Raw genomic sequence first — 8,684 nt, 5'->3', positions numbered from 1 at the left:
GCAAGTCACTTAACTTCTATTGCTTAGTCCTTACTTCTCTTCTACCTTGCAACCAATACTTAGTATTGATTCTAAGATGGAAGGTAAAGGCTTAAACAACAACAAAAACTGATTTGTATAGATAGAAGCATCAATTTAGGGCTGGAAGGATGGCCTTGAAGGCCATTTAGTTCAACTTCCTCATTTTTCAGGACAGGAAACTGAGGCTCACAGAGGTTATGATTTGCAAAAAGGTCTCAGAGGCAGTAACGAGACCATTTGGTACATTGGATGAGGGGATGTCAGAGAACCTTGGTTCAAATCCTGGGCAACACTTTGGACGTGCCATTTAATGAATCTGGGCCCGTTTTCTCCTGTGTAAAATGATGAGATCGGACCACAGGAGCTCTAAAGTATTGCCTATGCTCTTGAGTAGCAGATCTGGGATTCCAACCTAGGTCCCCTAATTCTAAATCCCACATTCTTTCCTCTGTATCATTTTGTATCCTGGTTAATTCTTTACCAATTGTGTGTGTGTGCACTTTTCTTTCTTAGCCTTTGAAAACCACTTCCTCTGTAAGAGTGACTTTGATTGAAGTTTGTAGTTTTAAGGTTCAGCTGTTTTCTAGTTACTTGATATTAGAAAATGTAGCAATTTCTTCCCCTCCCTTCCCACTCTCCCTCACCTCACCATGGAAAAGGTCCTGCCTCCAGCCCTCCTCCCTCACTCCCTTCCCCTGCCCTGTCATGACTCAAAGGCGACTAGGTGGCTGCATTTATTTCTTCTTTCCCCATCTTTCCCAAACTCCCATTTGGGGGGAGGCCAGAACTCGGGAGTGGGGTGGAGGGAGGCAGTCAGCCGGAGAAGTCTCCTTCAACATTATGAGCATCCGAAGAAGACAGGGGAGGCAGCTAACTGGAGCATTTGCTCCTGTGACTGCTGCTGGCTTGTTATACATTATATCTATGTCCATGGGGTGGGAGACTACTCAGGCTGTACGCAGCCATTTGTAACCCATCACCCAGCCCTGCTTGCTTACGAAAGAGCCTCTTGTATTGGGAAGAAGTGAGCTGAGGAGTCAGTCCAGGGGGAGCCTCCTAAGAAGGTAATTGCCAGGGCCAGCCTCTATGAAATTTATAGCGCTGCTCAATAAAGGGATTGAGCTGCTCCTGGGGGAAGCTGGGAGGATTGGGGGGGGGGGAGCGATTATTATTAGGGAAACTGGAGCTATGAAGCCCAGGTAGAGTCATCTGGAGGATGCTCATCTGGTCTTGGGAAACTAGTCAAGGAACTCGGTCCTCTTCCCCGGCAGTGAGGGCCTGCCCCTGTGGCTCAGAGCTGTTAGCCCCTTAAAGGCCCCACAAACTTCTAGGGAGCTTAAGGTCTTGGACTCCTCTCAATCAAAACCGAGTTTAGGGTGGGGGTCTTGAGATGGCCCGATTTGGAGTATGGGAGGGGGCAAGAACCAGAGCCACTCCCTCACACCAGGACCGGGAATTCTTCCCCAGACTAATTGCATTTCATAAATGATTCAAACCAGACACTCATCTCAGGCCACTTCAGAAAGATTTTCTTCATGACTTTTTTTTTAAGCGTGTGTTGTGATTGCTATTCTGAGAGGAAAGAGGGAACAACGGCAACTCAAAGATGTAATGAAAAAAAGATTGGTTTCAGAGAATGAGGAGGTCAGAGCTTTCACCCTATAGCCCAACCTGGAATTTCCTCATGGGGTAGATGAAAGGCTACTGTGCGAAGGGCCAGAGACCATTCTGCTCTGGGAGCTCACCTGCTTGATGGCAGCTCCTGGCCTCCCCAACCCCACTTTGGTTTTCTGTAGAGAGCAGAGTAGAGGTCATGGAGCGAGTGCCTGCTGCAAGATCAGCCGCCTGGAGAAACAAGATGGTGGCAGGGACAAAAATGAAGGGAGGAGTCAAGGAGGGCAGATGTATGGAGCTGAGCAGCTCGTAGGACTCTGCTGAAAGAAGAAACTTGGATTTTCCCAGAGTGCTGTGGAGCAGAATCAGTGGGACCAGGCAGAATGTCATCTAACCTAGGGATGAGAGTCCTGTAAGGAATCTTAGGAGGCAATTGATCTCTGGCTTAGGCCAATAGGAAAAAAAGAGGACTTTGGAAGTCAGAGATGAGGTAGGTGGAAACAGAGGTAAGGGGGGGGGGGAGGAGAAGAACAGAATTTACTGGCAAAAATTTGCTCCCTTTCATGCGTTACCATAAGGATCAAGTAGCTGTCCCTTGCCTCAATGAGGCCCAAAGTAATCACTGCTACCTCAGAATTAAAGAAGAAAAACTGGAAACAAGTTCCATTGATTCATGAGTTCCTCTTGGAACTGCTTCAAGAGCCTGGAGCCACCTGAGGGAAAGTCACTGGGCAGTGTTAGCTGGAGTAAAGGCAGAAGGGGTCTCTGTCTGCAAGGGCTGTGGCCCAGAGCAGTTTTGGGGGTTTTAAGGGGTATATTTGTTAAATTCCAGTCAATATCCAAGGGGCTCTGTGTTTACTCCATTAGGAAACCAGATAGAGCTAATCGATGTTAAAAGAACTCTAGTTAACTCCTGAGGGAAAGAGAATAGAAACGGCAACATTTAAATCAATAGAAAAATTGCCCCCATCACACTCTGTCAGGGTGGCTGCCAGCAGCCCCCACCTTGAGAAACTCAAGGCTGTACTAGGTAGCCAACTTCTGTTTTGGAAGGAGAGTGCAGCCTCCTGTGTGGTTAGGCCCTGGCTTATTCTCTGGAGTAGGGCCAGAGCCTATTATTTCTTGGAAGCTGTCATTCAGACAGGGTCTCCTAGAAACCTTCCACTTGGAGACGGATTTAATCTAAGAGTCTATGGGGAGGAGCAGGTAGGTGGCTCAGTGGACTGAGAGCCAGGTTCTGGGTTCAAATGTAATCTCAGACATTTCATGAGACCCTGGGCAAGTCACTTAACCACAAATGCCCATCCCTTACTCTTTTTCTGCCTTGGAACCCACCCTCAGCATTGATTCAAAGATGGAATGAATGTAAGACTCTAAAAAAAAGGTGATGGGAAGAAGCACAGCCAACAAGGATCCCTCCCTGGGGGCTACTGAAGGGTGAAGCTACTAGAGCTATACTGTGAGACCTCTGTCCCATCTCAGGCACATCAGCTGTTCTCCTGTTTTGCATGATTTCTGCACCAGTAATTGGGATTCTGAATAATGAAGAGTATGGGAGGTATGATTCTTCTGGACTTCCTACGGGATTATCTATGACAGTTGTTATTTTTGTGGTATTACAGAATCAGAGGGTTGGAAAGAACATCCAAGGTCATTGAGCCCAACCTGGACCTACCCACAAATTCTTTCTACCAGAGTGATCTCAGTCAGTTAACAAGCACTTATGTGAGACTGTAATTTTCTAGGCACCATGCTAAACCAGGAATATAAAGATGAACAAAGAAAAACAAAGATTATCCTTACCCTCCTGAAGCTTACATTTTAATAGGGAAGATAACCAAAAGGGAAGCTAAAAAAAGGATCTAGAGGAAGGAGGTGCCCAGTGAATTCTCCAGAGGCTGTAGTTCTTAATTTAAAAAATAATTAATAGAAAGCTTGAGGAAATCTAAATTAGCCAATAGACTCAATCCATAGTCTGAATGGAAGCCAAAGAATAGGAAGCTGAGCTGGGTAGTAGCCTATCACATGCATATGAAAGCACTTAGGCAAGAGAGCAAGAGAGCAAGAGCTCAGCCAGAAAAGTGGGGCAGAAAAAAGCTAGGTGTGTGAGAGACAGACCTCCTGTGCCAAAAGCCAATTTATATCCCTTGTGATGTCATCACTCAGTCCCTCCCTTGGACATCAATAGCCACTGGAAGGTAGACACCCAACTTCACCCCCATTGCCTCATCTCAGGAAGAGGAGGGTCCTAAGGACACCTACATGTCCCTTCCTTCCCACCACATGGCTGAGTCACTGCAGTCCAAAATGTTGCCTGGAGCTTGCTGATTTTATTACTCAATCTCTCAAGTGGGTCAAGTGGCTGTTTGGCCCTACCCTAAATCCTGTTATCCTTAAAAAGAACTTAACAAAAGGGAGATCCCAATTCAGTTCCAAAGTCTGGGGGGAGACATTGTTTGTGCTTTAAAATTAAACTGTCTTTTGGGGGGATGAGAAATGGCAAAAAGAAAATTATTTCCCAATTCAACACTGATTTTCTATACCAGCATGGGATCATGATGAAGAAAGTCCATAGGGGTAAAACATGGTGGGAAATAAAGAGATGGCTGCTTTGGATCCCCTCCTTAAATGGAGATTCTAGGAGGAACTTCCCATCCTCTAATCAGAGGGAAAGTGCCTTGGGACCAAAGGTACTTCTGAGCTGTGAGATGCAGAGTTAAAAAAATGAATTTTCCCCATTTCTAGCCACTCGGGCCCTTGTAAAAGCTCAGCTCAGGGGGCTCCTGGACAGATACCTTGAGTTTGTGCTTGATTCTAATGCTCAGGTGTTAGAAGATGAATTTGGGATTGGGACTGAGACTATCATTTCTCCTATATCTAAAGAAAACACATACTCAGTTTCTAGGGATAGACCTTGTCCTGAAACTATTTTTTGCTTTCTTTTTATTAGCATGAGAAATATAGGTTAGTCTATTAGATAGAGAACAGATCTCACAGTCAGGAAAGCTTGAGTTCAAGTACCATGTCTGAAATGTACTGGGGGCTCAGTGTCCTCTTAGCAACTCCTTAAAACTCATCTTTGCATTGATAAAAGGAGTTGCCTCACTGGGAATTCCCAACACCAATGAAACTAGAAAAAAATTAGCATAATTATTATTGATGTCTGTGGATGAGAACTTGGGGTGACATCACACTGGGGAAGCCTTCTAAGGGTTTATGTGGGATATCAATTTTTTCTTTTCTCTCCCAATTTTCTCCTAATTTGCCACCAAGGGAGATGCCAAGTGAGAATTCCCTTTCAAACAGGAAATGGAACTCATTTTTGCACCATGCCTTGTTGGACTGGGAGAACCAGGCTGAATGTACCATTAGTATTATAAGAATAGAACCACAGGAAGGAACTTTAGAGATGATCTAATCTAACCTCTTGTTTTCCTGATGAGCAAACAGAGGCTGTGTTTAGGAGGCAAGGAGAGTGACTTACCCAAGTAGCACAGCTAGCCAGTGACAGAACAAGAACTAGATCTCAGACTCCTCATTCCTAGTCTAGGGAGTTCTCCCTAACCCAAGCTGACACTCTTAACTTGCCTACAGAAGTTTCCTTCGGATAATCTAAAATCACTATCAATTTGAAAAAGAATGCCACCAATCCTTTTGCATCACCTATTGCTGTGACAAACCTAAGTGGAGCATCTGGCATGAGGGTCAGAAGAGGAGGCAGAAAGGGGAGGTACAGATTTGCCAGGATTTGGGGGGAAAGGTTTTATATTTTACTGAGGTTCAGAGGCTGCCAATTTGCAGAGCTATCTGACCCTTCCATATCTTGATGATTTCTGGGGGAGGAGAGATGCTCTCCTACCTTGGCCCAGGAGGGCCAAAACTGTCCTCCTATGCAGGCACGTCTGACACGTAGCTCTGATCCTTGGCTTCTAGCCCAAGCCTCTGCATTGGGGACGAGGGCAAGCACTTCCTGTGGGTCCCCCTTTGCATCTTGTTTTTGACAGAACACTCTTTATAAACCCTGGAACTGCCCATCTTCACTCTGGGTTGAGAGAAGTAATGTTGCTGAGAGAGAAAACAATTAGAAATACAATTAGTGTTATAAAAGCTGGTCATAAATATTTGAATTCTCTCTCTGGAGAGGAGGGACAAGATGACAGTTCACAATTCCTTGTATCGACAAAAGAGGAAACAGTCCATGAAACTGGTCATTTGCCTGGGTGTTTTTATCTATCAGATCCAAGAGTGGGAACAAGGGAAGCATGAATGATTGGATTAGCTGCCCAGCCTTCATGGGCTTTTGCTGCATCAGCGATACGCAATTACTGCAACCCACAGGCACTCATGAGCACACACACATATAAATGGACATGCATACACATAGATTCAGACACATATAGGAATATACTTACACACATATTCTTACATATGTACACAATTGATGATACAATCACCAAATGTCGGAGTTGGGAGGGAACTTAGAAATGATTTAATCCACCCCTTCACTTTACAGAGGAGAAAATGGAGGTTTAGAGGTTACATGATTTACCCATTGTTGCAGAGCTAGTAAATGACAGCTGCAATTGGAACTCCAATCTCTGGCCAAATTGGCCTCCTTTCTGTTAATAGATGGCATTTCATCAAAACCCTAATATTTCTTTGCATTGTCTGGCTTCTCTTCCTCTTAAATCCCCCAGTTTGAAATGGAAATGGTCTTCTTTTTTCTTGTACCTCCCAGAGCCAACCCCTGCATCCCTTCAAAGTTGATTTTGGATGCCACCTCCTTCAAGGACCATTCTTAATATCCCAGTTGTTAGTTCCCACTCCCCAGGACTGCATATTTATTTTGCATCTATCCTGCATGTATTTATTTGGATTGATGTGTTTCCATAATAGCAGACAACAAACTCCTTTAGGATAGGGATTTACTAGATTTTATATGTTTCCCCATTGCTTGGTGCATAGTAGGTACTTGTTGATTGATAGATTGAGATTCTGATCCCCAACTCTAGCACTTTCTACCACCTTATGCTGTTTCACCACACTCAGATACATCTCTCTGTCTCTTGCTCACTCTCTTCGTCTCTTGCTCTCTCTCTCTGTCTCTGTCTCTTGCTCTCTCTCTCTGTCTCTGTCTCTCTGTCTCTGTCTCTCTCTGTCTCTGTCTCTTTCTCTCTGTCTCTCTCTCTCTGTCTCTGTCTCTCTGTCTCTGTCTCTTTCTCTCTGTCTCTCTCTCTCTGTCTCTGTCTCTCTGTCTCTGTCTCTTTCTCTATCTCTCTGTTTCTCTCTTGCTCTCTCTGTCTCTCTGTCTCTGTCTCTTGCTCCCCCCCCCCCCCCCCCCGTCTATATAGAGACACACAGATCCTACCAAAGAAGCCAACTTGCATTCAGACATGCATTAGTGCATGTCTGTGTTATTGGCAGAAATGCTCATAGGTATAGTTCTGTCTATCTGTAAAGAAGGCTGAACCATCCTCATTGAGGGCAGAATTAAAGGGAGGCAGTTCAATGGAGAGAGAAGGATCTTAGATTTCAAATTAGGGGACCTCAGTATGAATATGACTTTTTATTATTACCCGTGTGACCTCTAGCAAGTGACTCAACTTCTTTGGTCCTATGCTTTCTCACTTGTTGAATAAGGGCAAAGAAGTCCAAGACCCCTTCCAGTTTTAAATCCTGTGAAATTTTTGTATTACTCATTGAGGGAAAGGCAGGGTTCCTGATATCTTCTTCTAGTCCCCATGGAATCTGTGTCTCACCTGGTCCGCACTTAAAGGACCCAAACCCTAGGCAGTGCCCAGCTCTCTGTGACTAATGCCCTCAGAACTGGCATCATGACTTGTGTTTTGGGCCTTTCTTCCAAGATCCCATTTGGTTGTTCCTTGGGTGGTCTTGGCTCCACAGAGTGATCAATGTGGTACAACCTGTTCAGTTGGCAGCCATTGGACCCATCGGTTCCCTGCCCTTCCATCTCTCATTTACTACTACTCTAGGGTACGCTGGGGCCCAGGAGTGAGGTCAATGGGCATTTGAAGTGTCCGGGGTGTTCAGATGAGGGTGTCCTGAAGGGGAAGTGGTCTGAGAAGGCTGCTGGCCAGCCGTGCCAAAGGACAAGTGATGGACCCTTTATGGGGAGCCAGTGTGGCAGATGGGTATGAAAAGTAGCAGCCAATGGACTATGTATGTCCTCTAAAGAGGCCTTTGTTCTAGAGGGCAGGATGCTTGCTCTCCTGTGTCAATTCACGGCCAGACTGGCAGTCTATCCTAATAGTTATGGTTAGGGAGGCATTTATTTTTGTGGAGAAGTTGGAGTGGGAATGGGTTTATTCTATAGCATAATAATGGAAGTGACACTAGCTTGGAGTCAGGAAAATGGGACTCCGGTGCTGGCTTTGTCACTAATAAACTCTGAGACCTTTAGAAATGTATGTCAACTCTGAGCTTCAGTCTTACCTACTTTAAAATGGGTAGGGGTGGGGGAAGGGCAGCTGGGTAGCTCTGGGGATTGAGAGTCAGGCCTAGAGGCATGGTCATTGATGTTTAACAACTGGCTTTCCAAAAAAGAAAAAAGAATAAAAGTATTCAACACATTTAAAAAAAGTTTAATTTGTATTATTAGTATTTTTTAGTCACTTTCTTAAATCTAGATAGACACAAAACAGTAAATCAAGTCCTGATTTGTAGCATTTGATGATTTCTTGGGTATAAATGCTCATGCTGAAACTTTAACTGTTGGTTTTTACTGACTAGTCTGAGCTGGCTCCAGCATATCCCTCTGGGGAACCAACTACCTCCCAAAGTAGCCTATTGCACTTTTGGACAACTCTAATTGTTGGGAAGAATTTTTTCTTATATGGAATAGAAATCTGCCTCTGCAATTTCCACCTTTGCTCCTCGTTCTGCTCCCTGGGGCCAAGTAAAACAAACCTAATCCCTCTTCCACATGACAGCCCTTCAAATAGATGAAAACAGATAATATGTCTCCCCCAAGTCTTGTCTTCTACAGGCTACATATCCTCAGCTTGTCTAATCACTTCTCCTATTGCATA

General features: G+C 44.7%; 1 long non-coding RNA gene across 1 annotated transcript; it reads right to left on the bottom strand.

The window, feature by feature from the left end:
* Positions 1-1,529: 1,529 nt before the first annotated feature.
* LOC130458884 (uncharacterized) lies at positions 1,530-4,024 on the bottom strand. Its single transcript, XR_008918254.1, has 2 exons — positions 3,852-4,024; positions 1,530-1,866 (listed from the first exon to the last, which is right to left on the bottom strand). It is a non-coding gene; the product is annotated as an uncharacterized LOC130458884 (long non-coding RNA).
* Positions 4,025-8,684: the final 4,660 nt, after the last annotated feature.

Source organism: Monodelphis domestica, chromosome 4 (genome assembly GCF_027887165.1).
Source record: "Monodelphis domestica isolate mMonDom1 chromosome 4, mMonDom1.pri, whole genome shotgun sequence".
Taxonomy (NCBI): domain Eukaryota; kingdom Metazoa; phylum Chordata; class Mammalia; order Didelphimorphia; family Didelphidae; genus Monodelphis; species Monodelphis domestica.
Note: the sequence above shows the minus strand (reverse complement) of the source record. Positions and strands in the feature narration are given on the sequence as shown.